The sequence below is a fragment of the Malaya genurostris genome, chromosome 1, assembly GCF_030247185.1.
Source record: "Malaya genurostris strain Urasoe2022 chromosome 1, Malgen_1.1, whole genome shotgun sequence".
Lineage (NCBI taxonomy): Eukaryota > Metazoa > Arthropoda > Insecta > Diptera > Culicidae > Malaya > Malaya genurostris.
In genome coordinates this window covers 74,540,562-74,559,640 of record NC_080570.1, presented here as the reverse complement: position 1 = coordinate 74,559,640, position 19,079 = coordinate 74,540,562, and positions in this window count along the sequence as shown.

The following is a 19,079-nucleotide window of genomic DNA, read 5'->3' as shown; positions in this document are numbered from 1 at the left end:
CTGTACATATATCGCCATCAATTATTGCGGTATGTGTTAGTCCAAACACCCAATGATTGTAGAGCCTGTAGATGCTTTTATGCAGAGTATTGAAAGAGAAGCGCTTTTTACGGAAATGCTAACTCGAGTGAAGAATTACAGAAAAGATTCACTGGATAAATATTGAATGTTCTTTCTCACAACATTCCCCATAATCACTTGATGGCTCTGTTTGGCGTTCTGGTGCAAGCTTTAAGAAAGTAGCACTTCGATAACCACGAAAGCACGAAGAGGTACTGTGACGGTACCCCCATTCATCTCAGCTCCAGTTCTGTCTCATATGCTCAAAGCATATATTAGGGTGAGACCTGCTGTCTCTGCTCGATCCATTGGCTCTACGCTTCAAGTTACCATAACTAAAACGGCAGTATCGTACTATCAGAGTTGCAATTTGTCAATCATGTCAAATGACCTTGACAGACTGACTAAAATCATCGTCAACTGTAATCGGTACGGTAATCGGTACAGTGACTGTCAAATGAAATACTCGATAGTTCTATGACCAAGTAGACAGGGCCGGTGGAACATGTTAAGCCCAGGTGGGTAATTTTTCGTACCGGGAGGAACGACCCACTATTTCCAGGTGTACTTTAATTCTAAAGGAAATGTTATTTATCTCTTAAAAAGCAAGATAGATTCTTTTTAAATATTTTGTTCCGATATAAGTGCATGAAATGCGTAAATTCGAAGCTTGAAACGTTTTCGATTTTTTGTTTCAAAACAAAATTGCGCATTTAAGCGTTAAATACGACATAAAACTACTACGGTGTTGTTCGAATTGTTGACGTAGAACTACTCAACTAGTGTAAAATTTACTGCTAACATTTGTTTTGAATATTGAGGCAGCAGTCTTTTGTGTTCGGTATAAACTAAATTATGTCTGTGAATTTTCGCTATTACCTTTTTGAGAATTTTGGTTACCCTGACTGTTTAGTTTATTGAGATTGATCATGGAAGGTGCTGAACTCGTTCATCCAGTAGTCGTCCTGCAATATCCTCGAATATGAGGAATTTCGATTCGGCCGACCACTTTAGTCAAAAGGTCCCGGAATTGATACAAAGATGACGTTTGAAATGTCAAAGTAACCGCAAAAAACTGGACATGAAAAGGTCTTTTCCAAATGGGTGCCTCGTTCGCTCATAATCGAACAAAAGCAACAATGCATCAACGATCCAAAGTCGCAATAAAAAGGATTTCTTGCGTTGGTATGAAACAGTGGACGAAACATGGATCTATTTTTTTCTCCAGAGTCATATTAACATTCATAACGGGAAAAAACCGTGCAAAAACGAAACTGGTAGCTGGAACAATCATGGCGTCAGTGTTTAGATGCTTGAGGTACATGTAACATCGACTATTTTGAGAAGGAATGTACCATCAAAAGTGATTATTACATTGAATTATTGATGCATTTGAAATGCGAAATCGGAAAATGGCCGAGTGAAAATGAAAGAGAAAAACATCTTAAACCAAGAGAATGCACCGTGCCACAAATCAATGAAAACAATTGCCAAATTTACCGAAATGGGCTACCAGCGCCTATGCTGATGTCAAAAAGATACCCCTAGAAGAAATATTTGGCTCGAATGAGAGAGTCATCGCCGCAAATGAAGCCCATGGACCCCAATGGACAAATCTTTGTATAAGCATGGTATCGAAAAGTTAGAGAAGTGCTAATCGAAAAATTATAGAAGTGCTAGAACGGTTATATTGCATTCGAAGGTGAGTATGCTGAGTAATGAAAAAGATTCTTACACAAGGAATGATGTTTCCTTGTTAGCTCCTGGACTTTTTGAACGATGCGTTAGCAATATTCTCTACGGCAGTATCAAACCGCACAGAGTGCAAGTCGTTACGATACTAAATCTTGTTTTGTATGAGCAATTTTCTTAAATGCGAACGCACTCATTCAAGAGCAAAAATCTTATTGAAACCGCGAATTTATGTATACGAAACTGTCTTATCTGTTGGAGGAAATCTTGACAATGGTTTGAGAAACGTTACTAATTGACGATTCTATCATTATTTATCCATGTTCATCAGCCCATTTCTTAGATTTGGCATAAACTATCAGATCGTTTACTCGCACGTGCTGAACCATTTTTTGAGCTTTGGGAAGAGATAAAAGTTCGAGAAAGCTAAATTGGATGAATAAGAAAAGGTGCCCTCGTTGATTTTGGCCATGGATACGATACTCTTGTGGGTCGACAAATTGTCTTATAACAATGCAATTATATTACTTTATACGTGGCCGCTTCGTAACGATGTCGGTATTCAATAGCTCCAAAAATGCGCATTAAGTCACCAAGTCACTAGTTTTTCCTATTTCTGCCCTGTAATAAGATTGAACTTTAAAAAGAGGGTGTGTTCTAACGATTGACTCAGTGCATAATATTATTCTTGGTCGCAAATTTATGACACAAAACACAAGGTCCATGTGATATGATATCGAATATCAATTAAAGATGTAGATGTACAAAACCAGATCGCTGTTTGTACGGTCTTATTGTCTGTATTTTGAATTTGCACCCCAGTATAGTTTTATTTTATTTTTGTGATGATATAGAACGGAAAGGTGCGATGTGAAGGTTCATTTAAGCAAACAGAAATTTTTAAGTAACTTGACTTTTACTTTCTTTCAGAAGAGTGTAAAGTGCCAACTTCTGGTAACTTTACCGGTTCGGATAGTAAATGGTAAAATAACTTTATCGGTACTTTCCGGCATACCTGAGATTCGAGTGCTTTGCATTGATGATTTGTTTAAGCTCGACTCCTATGGTAGAAGGTAAAAGTTAAGTTACTAAAAGATTTCTGCTTGCTGAAGTCACCCTTGTCACGTCTCATCTCTCTGTTGTATATCTTCACATCCTTCCTTTATTGTTCTGAGTTACAAATATTTTAATTATGAATAATACTAACATTAACATTGTTTATCGATCAAAATTTCAGGTGGGTAATTACCCACCTTTGGCATTTTCGGGTGAGTAGTATTACCCACCGTACCCACTTCTTTCACCGGCCCAGCAAGTTGAAATATACTCAATCGAAGACAGACGACTTTTTTGTTTTCTCTCTCATTCTCCTATTCCCTGTTGAAGTAAAAAACTTCAATGAGAGTACTAACACAAACATAAATTGATAAAGTTCATTGTTCTTTGCAAAATGTTATCGGGCTTCGGAGTTTATAATATAATACATTGAATATAATTCAATGTTTATGCTGTTTGATTAATATTTAGTCACATCGTTATCAAGCAGTGACAGGAGAAATGAGGATAATATCAATCGCATCGGCTATCAAGGAGCGTTCTGGTGAGTGTAATATCAAGAGAATTTAGGTTCTGACAGATCAGCTCTCAGACACTCAATATATGGTGATTTGTAGAGCCTGGTTAACAGCAGTCCAGTGACATAAGCTATCCAAACTTCATCGTGCAAAGTTCCTTGTTGATAGCAATATATAGCAGCTCTGGTCACAGTCATTTGATCTTCAAACTTGATAATTGATTTAATATTAGCTTTCAAAAGAACCTAAGCTAAACGAAATAGGTTAAGCCATCTACGATAAAATTGAGCAGTAAAAAATCTTTGAGCGGTGATCACACACACGTTTTCCGATCGCGTCGAGGTGAGACGAATGATATATATAACTATGGGTTTGCGAGGCTCCGTTAGAAAGTCGGCTTTTCCAACAAATCTATTACCCTTGCATAGAGAAAGGCTAAACTGATTGATTGTTTGAGCATCAACTAACAAATCCTTGAATTGGAATAGTTTTGAAATCAGTTATGAAAATTCATACGTTTTTTGTGTCGTTATTTGCATGAAAGTTGGATTTTTTAAACTCAGCATCCTGAACTTCTGGAACCGGAAGTCATATCTGAATAGCGTTCAAGAACATTCGATGAGATTATAAGACCTGTTATTAGAATCAAAGATTGTGAAAATCTATTGTCATCTTGAAGAAATCAATGTTTGTTCAATTTTTTAATTTTTTAATATCTTGGGATCTGGTTTGACTCCAGAAGCACCTGGGGATGTGACATTAGGTATCTGAAACAAAAATGCCAACAGAGATGCATGGATCATGGTGGGATGTCCACCCAGGAGACCATCCAGGTTGTACCAAACAACGATATTGGAAAATGCGGGAACGTTTGAGAGCTTTATCTGAAAGGTCTAATTTAATATCCTATGTCTGGGTCCCCTCGCATTGTTCCATTCCGGGTAATGAAAAGGCACCCTCATGGCTGAGTTGGCGCATTAGAAGGTGAAGGATCAATTTTCAATGAACTTTTTAGCATCTCTCATTAGAAAACTATCGAAAGTTGGAAAACATCATGTGGCAATGACCTCCGCCACTTGATCGATCCACCTTACTCGCTGCGCTTCTTCTCATATACCAGTACCTTACACAAGTGTAATCTGTTATATCTTGCTCAGAAAGTTTTTCCTACTCCTGGACGATGTTTCAACTGTGGCTGAGAATAATCTTCACCTACAGGTTCGACACTAACATCCGCCTGAAACTCTTGATCCCCCATCTGTCCACCATCTTCATAGGAACTAACAACATCTTTTTGTTATCACTAAATTTTCCGCTCCCCCCTCCCTCGTCTGGACCCATCTCAATGTCAACTTATCAGATTTATGTCGTTCTTAGTCATTTCGTTCCCATACCCCCTTTTACCACCCCGTTTTCCACAACATTGACTATGTTTCTTTCATTATCCTCAACCTAGAATCATTGCCAACGGAACGCTGCTCTAGTCGATGACCAACATGCGGGCCAACCACCGGATCTTCGTAGCCTGGGGGTGTTTCTCGCGGACCCTCAGGAACAAAAGAATACGGCCACCATCGAAGTACCCATGTCATCTGGACAATTCTCATGGAAAGTCCATCCCATCAGAAACTGCCGGTCACCAACTGGAGGCAGGATCCCTTAGAGTTACGATAATCAGCATACGACAACGTAAACCAAACACAACAATGTTATAATTCAAAAAATTATCCTAGTCCTAAGTACAGTTAAGAAATTCCCTCGGCATTTAAAAAAAGGTGGGTGGCTAATATCAGGGACATAACTGGATGCCGCGAATACGAATAAAACTTCACATTTCTGAATATTCTAAATCGTTCTCAAAAGTTGATACATTGTGTTGATTGTGCAGGGTTCATTTTTTACTTCCAGAGTTGTAACGGTGAACCAATACTAAAATACAACGAATTCACTTATTGTAACAAACAAATTAATTAGACAGATAGTAAAAATAAGAATCCAATAATTTCAATGAACGAAAGCTTCAAAACGTTCTTAATTTACTGATATTAAAAGTGAACTGCGTAGGATAGAATGAATCAAAAGTGCAAATTTTCACAGTTCATATCTGTTCAGAAAAATGCAATGCCGCTCATTGCATCAAAACCGTCGTCCGATTACGAGAAAGACAAGCGTCATAAGTTTTTATCTTTAATACTCGTTAAAGCCAAACATTTTAGTTTTCAGTTATTTGTAATTATTTCATACTACTGGAAATTGTATCATAAATTGCTGATTATATTTCCGATAGCATGGAGAAAAAATTATGCGGTTTAGTTGAGTACAACAAAAGATATTCACAATTAAGTTATACTCATTCTTGAACAGAGTAAATTTTGAAAAGGGGCTCGATAGTAAAGTAAGTCGTATTCACGACAAAACAGCTACACTACTTGACAGTGTGTGACGATATTGTTACTAGCCTTCCTATAACAATCATCATTGTAGAAATAGTTGAATATCAAAAGCTTAATTAACTGATGATGCACTATTCAAACACTTATGTGCTGAGGCATGGTAGTGACGATATTCAGAAACAAAATAAATTCAATTTATCTGTTCCATGTCGGCTTATTTAGAGTTTAGATTTTATTCTTGATCAACTAGTGTGTTCATCAAAGTCAACGTCTTGGCATTACATTCATTTTGTGGAATTTGGCCTTTCTGTTTCCACAGACTTCGCAGCCGATTCTTAGTGTACAGAATCATTGCATGGCTAGTACTATGGATCCTACTGACACTAAGAATCCTTCCAGGTCGGGGCTCGAACATACGACAACTGGCTTGTAAGACCAGTGTCCAATGCTACCGCTGAACGCAATGAATGTTACTAAAAATCAAAATAACTATAGTCCCCTAAATGAGCGATATACAAGATTATTAGCTACGACGTTTTAAATTTTGTTTAATGTCTTGTAATGGGAAAAAAAACTCAATTTCACACACTAACGCGAGATATTATTTGTAGTATCAAGTAATAATCATCCACGTCGGAGTTCGAGCATATGACAACTGATTTATGAAACCAATACAAGGACCTACTTAGTCACCAACCGTGACATAAGTATTATAAACTACTCTCGTCAAAAATCGAAACTTTCTCGAACAAAACTTAAAGTACTTCCGTTCCGTTGTGTGGTTTTCCGTCAGTCAAATGAAAATGTTGAAGTTATAAACTAAATTAATTAGTTCGCCGAAGCTTAAACACTTGTGCACTGGACGAAGATCCGCGGAAACTTGCAAAAGCAGCTTATTTCTCACCGACCTTCCAGCGGTGTCTGTCGCTAATTAGTTATGGTGTAAGGACCAACCAGACAAACTGATATTATTCAACCGTGATGATGAACGATGCCAATTAAAAACTCATTCAACGAAGCGTTGTCGTGAACGACTTTTCCTCCGTTTTATTTTGACCTCATAGATGTTGGTGAATAGCATCCACAGTGTGAAACCTCATCGTTTTGTTATGGTGAAATGTACCAAAATTTTATAATACTCTACTTGGAAGACTATTCAGTTATAGATAATGAACAACCACAAAACTACTCCTAGGAAACTGTTGGACATAACAGAGGAAAATTGATTTGATGAGGACAAACAGAATAAAAGAATCACTAAAAGTAATAACAATTCATTACACGGAAAGACCGAAATCAGCATTTTGGCGGAAAAGTTAGTTGATTTTCTGATTCTAGTTAGTTATTTTTTGAGACAACTAAAAAAATCTTACTTTTGCTAATTTAGATTTTTTAATTCTAATTCCCTTAATAATAATAAAATATTTGTTGAAATGGCTATTTTTTTAGTTGAATTCACCGATTAAACGTGCTGTCATTTCTTTGCTAAGGCACACTTCATTTCCATTCAACTAATTTTTTAGTTGAATTAGAGAAATAAAACGTTGTTTTCAACCAACATAAATGGTTGAATTGGTTTCTGCAATTAGCAGCTATATGGCGCTCTGCACCGAAAAAACGTTATCACCGTAATGACTACTAGCTACTAGATGGCACACTATTACCGAAAAAAATATCAGTCGTGGATGTCTTTTCTATATTGGCAGGTATAAATACGATGTTCTATTGGAGAAAAAAAACTTCTTTTTGAAAATTTTTCTTCTAAATCGCTGTTTTCTTCATTCGACTTCGCGAAATCGACTCTCTCACTGAAAACTTTGAGCACTCGGAAAACAAAAACCGAATACAAATAGTACACCGGACAGCGTAGCCCAGAAGGTTAGAAGATACAAAAAAATCATTTGACATATACAATTAGAGTGCAACATTCGAAACTCACTTCACTATTCCGCGTAAAAACATTATTACGCACAATCGGTTCAAATGCGCACAAATTCTGAATAAATACAGTTTCCACTAAGAGTTAACGTCATTTTTACATATCGGTTTAGAAATGTATGTATGGATATATCGTAACACATGCGAAAGACATCTAGTTTCAACAAGACTGTCCTTTTTAGCTTTTTAATGGATTGTTTTGCTTTGACACTTCTCATGAGTTTTTGGCTAATAAACTTGTTAATAAAACCAATTTCATTTTTGTTTTTTTTTGTGCTGTCCTTCAGTAATGATGGTGATAGATAAATAGAAACAAATTTTCTGATTTTAATATCAAAACTAGTTATCAATGAAAATTTCGTGTTGGATTAAAATATTGCTGTTTTTTGTTCAGCATATTCGCCAACTAAACTCATTCTTTAAAAATAAGAGTTTTTTTAGCAAAATAAATTCTCAATTTTAACTAGTTTTATAGTTATTTTGAAAATTTTGTTGTTAAAATCAACTAATTCAAAAACAGTAATACGAATTAGGCGCAGAGCTAATTTCGGTCGTTCCGTGTAACAATCTGATTTAGATATTTTCATATAACATAGCTTGAACCCGAAAGCGCATTTACTGAATACGGTTATTTGACATTCGATATCAACGCTCATAAATAAGTTTCAGGACTACGAAGAATTTTGGGTTATTTATTGGTTCTTGATATTTATTAAACTGCTTTCCGTCGGAATATTGGCTTCAATAAATCGGTACCACGGTAAGAATACAATGACTGCCAGATTCCACAGAAAAAAGAGGAGGCTCTTCACGCTGAAATCAGCATCCGTACCATAAACAAGTACGTTCTATATAAGAAAAAGCAATCACTGCGAAACAAGTAATAATTTTTATTATTGTTCAACCGGGCATGATCGAAACACGGAGGGTGGAGAAACTCGTCTCGTTGGGAATATTTACTACTACTATCCATTATTGGTAATCGTAGAAATATACGATATATACTGTTTACGTTCCAGAGAATAGCTATTACGAAAACCTGAAGCCTTTTCAATTAAGTTCCACTCGGTTTCAAGATTTGTTTTGATCGTCATCAGTAGATTTAATAATATAGACGTTTTAATGAATTTCGTTCGATTTGTTTTCCGACTTCGTATCATTTAATGTTTCATTGTTGATTGATTTCTGCCGAAAAATCTAAATTAAGTTCATCAAATAAAAGCAAATCACTAAACATGACTACAACGAATTTATTCACTTAATTTGGCTTCAGACGTAGAAGCACAGCAATTTTCACCGACATCCAAGCAGAGAACAGTGAAAATACCTACCCATGGGCACTTTCCATATACAGTCACTCGTTTTACGGTATGTCGGGCTCGTTTGCTTATTCCGAACGCGGAACTGAGTAACAGGAAATGGGAAATTCCTACAATTGAATGCACTTTCCATGCCTTCGGGCTGTTGTCAGGACGCGTGATTGATTACGATAGCAAAGTGCATTTCAACGTATTGTGGGTGGCAGCCCCCTGCAACTATCGGCTTCATAAACAGGAGTTTATTTGATCTTGATTCTTATCATATTTTTTCAGAATCCCCGCTACTATTTACAGAGCATCTTTGAATAGTTCATATATTTCAATGAATGTATCATGTAAGCATTTTACATTGTACAATCAGTATTGTCTCATCTTGATATGAAAATATCACTTTTAGTGTTTAAATAGTCTTTAACGTAGAGAATATGTACACAAGAGATTTATTGTGCTATGAAGGTATTGACTGAGGACTATTTGTTCTCGGATCGAACAAGTTTTTTTTTCTTTGTGGAGAATGATTGAATTTTTTTTACGCAATTACTCGAATCAATCATTCATTTATTGTTGGGAGCAAATGCCGTAAACAGTGTCACCAGATTTCGAAAGCTTACAACGTAGATCACAACGGTCTGGTCCCACCACACACACAACATGACCTTCCGACCGTATCGATGTGGTTGAGCCGTCGATGTCGATGCTTCCCGATCAACATATCATATCAAAACTATTGCCATTTTTGATACTTGTTAGAAAATTTTGATATTTTAACTTCCAGCGAGACTACACTTATATCCCAAGTAGTTTTTGTCAGTGCAGTAAAACTTCATTCAATTCTATTGAAACTGAACGTGGAACACATTGACGATCTCTCCACTGCAGTAAACTTCACTCTCTGACACACACAATGTTTGCTGACGGCCCGAACGAGGAGCATTCAGTTCATCACTCGTTTCTCTTCAATCGAGGCTCAGTTTAATTACCGTCAGTTGATCTCTTGAAGTAACAAAACATCTCTTTCAATAGTGTGAGACCGGCCTTCAAATGAGGTTCATGTAAACATTCGAATTGGTTCAAGATAATAGATGAAAGACTAATCAGATAACTGAAATCACACAGAACTGAAATCATCACAGAATACACATAAATTAATTGTTTCCTCCTTCAGTTTTCATTTTTAATACTTTACTCCATTTATAATTCTATTCGTTCGAATCCGCTTACTACCAAGAGAGAAAACACTGAAGCAGCTATACTACTTGGCACTTGAAACTGAGCAAGCAAAACTTTAAATGACTAGGTACGATTATTCAACTGACGATGCATTCTGGGAGCTTCACTTGAAAATGACAGCAAAAGTCAAATGAATTAGTAGAGATAAGCTGACGGTCAGCGGCCATAAATTTCATTTTCATCTTATATTATTTTATTGAAAATGAAAATTTACCGCACTGGTTTTTGAATTGTATTTCTTAACTCTACTCGCCACGATTGTGAAATTGGAAGAGCGTATTTTGCTTGTATACTGTGCAACAAGATTCTTGTTTGATATGTTTCACTACAGTAAAGCTTACTTCATTCAGAATTGGAACAAACTTTTGCCCATATTGTGGCGCTCCTGGTGGATGGATTTGGAAGTTCTTGGCGCCCATGTGTCGGGAATTTTGTCAGCTTCACGTATGATTTTTGACATTCCTCAAATCGACTGTACTTTGTAAACAATCAACATGGAAGCCGAAAGAAGGGAAAAAAATTTCACATTTCAATCCATTGTGGTCTGCATCTAGCCTAGCTAAACAGCTGAAATTTCCCAGAAATACCGTACGGCGCGTTATCTAACGGTATAAGGAAACATTGACGACGATTCGGAAGCCTCAAGCCAATCGTCGAAGTGGAACTGTCGACTGGAAACTGCGTGGTAAGATTTTTAAGACGATTAAGAGGAATCCTAATCTGTCGGACCGTGATTTGGCCAGAAAATTCGGTGCTGCCCATAGTACCGTGAGGAGAACTCGACTCTGGAAAAGAATCAAGTCGTATTGAGCTAGCAAACAGCCAAATCGTACCATAAAACAGAATAGTGTGGTCAAAATTCGTGCTCGGAAACTATATGACCAGGTGCTGACCAACTTCGACGGGTGTCTTCTGATGACCTATGTCAAGGCTGACTTCGGGCAAATCCCAGGTCAAAAATTTTATTTGGCAACGGCTCGGGGGGATGTTCCAGCCAAATTTAAATTTGTTTTTGCCCGCAAATTTGCAAGAAAATTTATGATTTGGCAGGGCATTTGCAGCTGTGGCAAAAAAACGAAAGTTTTCGTTACAAATAAGACAATGACATCGGAGCTATACCAAAAAAAGTGTCTCCAAAAACGATTTTTGCCGTTCATTCGATTCCACGATTCCCGTAATGTTTCGGCCAGATTTGGCCAGCTGTCATTACAGTAAAGTCGTTCAAGAAAGGTATGCAGAGAAAGGGGTCCAGTTTGTTCCGAAAAACCTTAACCCACCCAACTGCCCCCAGTCCGCCCTATTGAGAAGCAAAAGGCAATCATGAAGAGGAGACTCAAGACAAAGGGAAAGGTTGTCAAGGTTATCAATCAGATGACGACCTGGTGGAATAAGATAGCTAAAACGATGGACGAAGAATCGCCGCCTATTGAGCCGTGTTACAGGAAAAAATCGAGAATTCCTTCGAAACCGTGACGAATAATTTTATCCGTATTTTTTCTTAAAAGTATGAAGAAAACGCTACATCTGTATGAAAAAAAGATCCTTAATTCAATAATAAATATTTGAAATACAGGCAATTGTCTTTGTTCCAATTCTATCTGAAGCAAGCTTTAATATTTGTTATGGGAAAGTCGGATATGAAACTGTTGAAATGAATATAATGTACAGTCAGTTAATAAAACCGAGTGAGAACATAATCCTTTTAGGTGAATTTGCTTGTCTAACATATTCAACAAAAATAACCGTTCTGTAGCAATCGTAAAACATACCAATTTTAGCATGTTTGAATTGCTACTTGGGATCAGAACATGCTACGAAAACAGCTTTTTTTTTAAATAACTATTTATTGGAATATGAGTTAAAATTAAATTATTAAGATTTAAATTGGGTGTTCAGCCACAAGTGGTGACTTTTCAGCCCTATTATATATATGATTTGGTTATTACCATGACATTATTTGCTTCCGCAATTTTGAGATTTTTGTGTAGGGAAAATTCTAAACCTACTTGTATTGTGTAATGAGGAAAATGAACTTATATACTAACTTACTAACTAATACAGAGAGCGAATCGATTCAATTGAAGATTGCATCGATTTTTGTCGGAATTTGCTTATAATATTATGTGACATTACATCTAATGGTTCTATATTTGTGAGTCTGTGTAACTCATTTGTACTAAACCAGGAAGGACGCTTGAAAATCATTTTCAGAATTTTATTCTGAATCCTTTGAAGCGTTTTCTTCCTGGTGGAACAACAACTTGACCAAATTGGTACTGCATAAAGCATGGCTGGTCTGAAAATTTGTTTGTAAATTAACAACTTGTTTTTTAGACAGAGCTTAGAATTTCTGTTTATAAGAGGATATAAACATTTAATATATTTATTACACTTTGCCTGGATTCCTTCAATGTGATCCTTGAAAGTGAGTTTTTTGTCATACGTTAAACCTAAGTATTTAGCTTGATCAGACCATGTCAATTCCAAGCCATTCAATTTGAGAATGTGATTATTGTTTGGTTTAAGAAAAGAAGCTCTTGGCTTATGAGGAAAGATAATTAATTGCGTTTTTGCTGCATTTGGTTTAATTTTCCCTTTTGACAGATAATCACTGAAAATATTTAAACTTCTTTGTAGGCGACTGCAGATCACTCTTAGATTTCTACCTGTGGCTAACAGACTTGTGTCGTCACAGAATAGCAATTTCTGACAACCAACGGGTAGATTTGGAAGATCAGAAGTGAAAATATTATACAGGATTGGAGCTACACTCGAACCCTGCGGAACACCGGCTCGTACGGCTACCCAATTCAGATTTACAATTCTGATAGCTAACCAGAAGAGTACGATCAATTAATTAATTTTGAATCATTTTGATCAAATAAACAGGAAACTGGAAATCAGACATTTTTGCTATTAAACCTTTGTGCCAAACACTGTCGAATGCTTTTTCTATGTCTAGAAGAGCAACTCCAGTGGATAACCCAGAAGATTTATTTGCTTTTATCATGTTCGTTACTCTGACAAGTTGATGAGTAGTTGAATGTTCATGACGAAATCCAAACTGTTCTGGTAAAAAAATTGAATTCTCATTTATATGAGTCATCATTCTCCACAAGATAATTTTTTCAAAAAGTTTACTGATAGAAGAAAGTAAACTAATTGGTCGATAACTTGATGTTTCTGCTGGATTTTTATCAAGTTTCAGGATAGGAATTACTTTGGCGTTTTTCCATCTTTTTGGGAAGTAAGCTAATGAAAAACACTTGTTGAAAATTTTAACCAGGAGTTTCAAGGCAACATCGGGAAGATTTTTAATAAGACTATTAAAAATTCCATCATTACCAGGAGCCTTCATGTTTTTGAGTTTCCTAATAATTGATTTAATTTCGTCAAAATTCGTCTCAATAATGTCATCTTGTGATAACACTTGGGTTGAAATATGCTCATATTTCAGTGAGACTTCATTTTCAATAGGACTCACAACGTTCAAATTAAAATTGTGGACACTCTCGAACTGCTGAGCAAGTTTTTGAGCTTTTTCGCCATTTGTAAGAAGTACTTGATTTCCTTCCTTGAGAGCAGGAATTGGGTTCTGAGGTTTCATAAGAACCTTAGAAAGTTTCCAGAAAGGTTTAGAATAAGGTTTAATTTGTTGAACTTCTTTAGCGAAATTTTCATTTCGCGAAAGAGTAAATCTATGTTTAATTTCTTTTTGTAAATCCTTAACTATGTTTTTCATAGCAGGATCACGAGAACGTTGATATTGTCGTCGACGAACATTCTTCAACCGAATGAGCAGTTGAAGATTGTCATCGATGATAGGAGAATTTAATTTAGTTGGAGCTTTGGGAACTGAAAGATTTCTAGCTTCGATAATGTAATGATTCAAATTATCAATTGCTGTGTCGATTTCCGCAGAATTTTCTAAAATAGTTTCATGATCCACATGATTTTCAATGTGAGATCTGTAATCCAACCAATTAGCTCTATGATAGTTGAATATAGAACTAATTGGATTAATTATAGCTTCGTTGGAAAGTCTGAATGTTACAGGAAGATGATCTGAGTCAAAGTCAGCATGTGTAATCGGTTCACTACAAATGTGACTTTGATCCGTTAGAACCAGATCAATTGTAGACGGGTTTTTCACGGAAGAGAAACAAGTAGGATTACTGGGATGAAGAACTGTGAAGTAACCAGCTGAGAGTTGATTATGAAGTATTTTACCATTACTGTTATTTTGCCTACAATTCCACTGGACATGCTTAGCATTTAAGTCCCCTATTACGAAAAATTTCGGTCGATATCTTGTGAGTTTTTGCAAATCGCCTTTTGAGAAATTTAATTGTTCGCCGGTGCATTGGAATGGCAAATATGCTCCAGCGATAAAATAAATTCCATGAATGGTTTCAACTTCGATTCCCAAGCTTTCAATAACTTTAGTATTGAAAGAAGGTAAAATTCGATATTTAAATTGCCGTTGGACAAAAAAACCCATTCCAGTAAACCTGTCAAATCGATGAACCACATAATGTGGATTACTTTTCAATTTGACATTTGGTTTAAGAAAAGTTTCTGTCACAATGGCAATATGGATTTTGTGAACTTTGAGAAAATTATAAAATTCATCTTCACTCGATTTCAAAGATCGAGCATTCCAATTTAAAATATTCAAATAATTATTTAACATCACTGTTAAATTTTAAATTCATTATAATATTATTTGCAAATTGCCATCCGATTTGAAATGCTTCAAAAAGTGATGAAGTCAAATTCATTTGGATGATCATTTGAAAAAGTTGATCTTGTAGGTAGATCATTTTATTTTCAGTTATATCGCCTAAATCGACTTCATTTAAAGAAGCGAATGGCTTTGAAGGAATATTTGTAGGTAGACTGCCGTTAGAAGAAGATGATTTGGCCGGTCTACCTATTAATAAATTGTTTTCGTTAGAATTATTTACATTAGAAGAAATAGGTGGTAGATTTCTACCTAAAATACCAGCATAACTGACATTAGAAGAAGATGATGACGAGGTCGATCTACCTGTCAATAAATTGTTTTCGTTAGAAGATGAATTGGCAGGCGTACCTGTTTTTTGTTTTAAATTCGAAGAAATAGGTGCCTTGGAAGAATTAGGCGTGGCATTTGCAACGGTTTTTTGATTTTCAGGTATGTTCTGTAAATTTAAGGTCGTTGATTTGACTTGTTGTCTAAGCGAACGAGCGTTTAAAATTTTTTCCCTGACAGGACATTTCAAATAATTGGATTTATGATTTCCATTGCAATTTGAACATGAAAATTTATCAGTGGTTTCATTCATTGGACAAACGGCTTTCGAATGCGATTTACCACAATTCAAACACCGTATATCCATATGACAATTTTTGGTTCCATGACCGAAGCCTTGGCAACGACGACATTGCGTTAAGTTTGCAATACGATTATGCCGTTTATAATGTTCCCAATGAATTTTAATGTGGGAAATGAAACGTACTTTTTCTAAAGTTTTCAAATTGTTTACATCACTTCGATTGAAGTGTATTAGGTAAAGTTCATGGGAAATTCCAGAGCGTGGTTTAGAAGTACCATTCGCTCTTTTTTTCATAAGTATTACTTGAAAAGAGGCAAAACCAAGCAATTCTTTGATTTCATTTTTAATTTCATCAATACTTTGATCATTTGATAAGCCTTTCAAGACAGCCTTGAAGGGTCTGTCTGATTTTATATCATATGAATAAAATTTATGAAGTTTCTCGGATAAATATCGAATAAGTCGTTCGTAATCTTCCAATCCATCAACCAAGACTCGACATTCTCCTCTTCGTCCGATTTGAAATGAGACTTTTACTTCCGGGAGGAAAGTAGAAAGCTCAGTACGGAATGCTTTGAAGTCGGAAATTATCACCGTCACTGGTGGCATAGATTGTTGTTTCTTCCCAGAACGACAAGCGTCCATTTTGGGAATTTTTGAAAAATTTTCTTCTATGTCGCTACAATCGGATTCAGGAAGAATCTCGTAAATATTGTTAGACGGCATAGGATCAACGGAAGGGAAATCCGTCCGTTGTCTTTTATTTTTACATTCAGATTCTATAAGATCGTGAATGTTATTGGAAAAATGTTGAATAACGGATTGTGATTTATTCCGTATTGAATCATTTTTAGCCTTAGGCTTGTTGCCTTTCCGATTGGACGCAGGCATTTTTGAAATGAATGGAATTTTGAATTTTGAATAATAGTTCTTTGAATAGCTAGCCTTTAAAAAGGCTGATTAATTTCTTAGTCACTCTAATATCACTTTTTGTATCACTTAGTCACTCTTTGTATCACTTAGTCACTCTAATATCACTCTTTGTATAGCCTTGGCTGACTAATTGATAGTCTTTAAAAAGACTGTTAGTGATTTAGGTAGCCTTGAAAAAGACTGAAGCCCTGAATCAATGAAACTCTAGGTAGCCAGAAAAATTTTCCAGGAGCCAAGAGCTATATGCGTGCGGTGCGAACGACTGTTCAACACCGACTGAACAGCTTTTTGTTATAATCTTGTTACGGCTTTATGATCGATTTCTTGCGCTTAGGGGCATTTCACAAAAAATCAAAACATTTCATATCCAGTAACAATACCAGACAAGAAAGGCTTCCTTTAGTAGCCTTGAAGTAGCATTTTCAGTTTTGAATTTGTCTCTCGGGCAGTTCATGCGGCACTCATTTTACACACTCACTCAGTACATCAGATTCACACTTCAAGAGATGGAAGCCTAATAGTGTAACATATAGATGTCGAAAAGCGCTAGCATTATCCTCAGATTCAGATAATAGTGTGTGCGATGCATTCGAAGAACGTTGCGTTTATGACCAAGTTCTGCGTTCCACTACGGAAACTTATAGATTCATTCATTTTTTATTCATTCGATTCTTGAAGGCTCTAAAAACGTTTCTCGAACGCGTCGCAAATAGCTTGCACGGACTGCATGGACATTTGTCCCAGATTTGGAGAATTACCGTCGTAAAACTGTTCAATGGAGCTGACAAGTTGATACCACATCCAAAACCATCTGCGAAGCTGCACTTTGCAACTTTAAGTTGGATTGTTGTTCCTCGTTGTCGCTGACAACCATAAATTTTGAACATTATATGCGACAGCAGCAGCTCGAATAGTTTCTAGGCCAAAAAACGAATTCTGAAATAGCGTGCTGAGAGAGGATCTCCTTGGCTTGATCTAATCGCTCTTTTGCTGGTAATCCTCCGAAGATCCATGAACATCACGTTTCCTAGGCTTATATCAAAAGACTCTGCTGAATATGGTAAGAGCGGTCCAGATAAAAAAGTAGAGGTCAGTAGCCGTAACCTGGATTGAGCGGTTCTTTTGTACCGAATTCACATATGTATTTGTATTTTATGTTTCATAGGATAAAGGTACCCCCATTCGTCTACGCTCCAGTAGTCATCTCATATACGAATTCGAATAATTTTTTCTATGGTATTGCTTCTTGGAACCCGATGCAAAGATATAGCATATTATCACAATTCGTTGATTTAAGGTCGAGTAATGTGCTAAATAGAATGACGGCTCTACTGATGAGATGACTTTTTGGTACAATAGCTCTATATTCCACTTTTAATTATGTGGGACACGAAAATAAATAGATTGATATTCTTAGTAGCCGATTTCAACTTACAATTAAAGTAAGGTAATACATGTTCTGAATCATCATTACCTGAGCGAATTCCCAAGGTAATGCAATAGATAAGAAATAATCAAAGATGGTCGTAATTTCGTTCGAAATTCTACAACACAGAAGAAAACCAACGGATACACATTTTCGTCAATACTTCGAATTTTACTAACGACAACACTGAGTACATTTTCACGATTACCGGTTCCTAATGCAATTTGCAGATTTTCATCACAATGTCGTCGGTGCCACAAGACGGTACCACCAGTGAGCATAACATCGCATTATCATAATTTCCAAGTTTCTTACGCTAAGTTAGAGCTCAGATTTGAATTTTACCGCTTCTAGAAGGATCCAGTTAAACTTCCTATACTCAACTCAACGAAACCCACAGCTGACATGATAATGGAATTCATTGAACAGAATATATAAATTTTCCAATTTACAATGCAATTTACCCAGCTACTTCTATCAGCCAGCGAATCTTTTTCCAGCGGGTTACAAATCCATAACTCACCCGAAGACTTCGTCGTCGACGAGGCGATAAACTATTCACGGATTTCTTCCCGTTTTGTGGAATCTTTAACCTGCTCCTGTCTAAGGCCACCCACGTACACCACCTACAATATCTAGGCAGCGTCACTCCACTTGCACACGCATGCACTGCACATACATTATTCGATTTCACATTTTCCACAAATGTATTTGCAGGAAGAAAGGCATTATTCTGATCGAGATAACGACGAAAGCGACGTCGACGATGGTTCTCTACAGAATAGGACCGAAATTTTCACATCCTTTTCCCACTCTTACACAATAGAACCACAAATGGAATCGACAATAGGCACCGAAGCTCGTATGTAGTAGGAAGTGCGGGAAAGCGTCGTACACACCTCATTAAACTTTACGAAATTCGTTATAACTTCTGCACTTTACAATAATGAATATTTTTCAATTTCCATTCCAATGCACTCTAGGCGACCGTGTTACGCCCAGTGTAACTGCGGTCCAAAATCAATTGTACGGAGCAAGTTTGGCAGCTGGTAGAAAAAAAGCACTTCACTTATTCTCTGATTCGAATGCGGCTGCGATGGATCTCAAGGAAATAGTTTATATCGCTCCGTATATTATAGTTTGAAAAATTTTACATAGACTACAAAACATCATCTTATCCGCTGGTTGGATTGTGC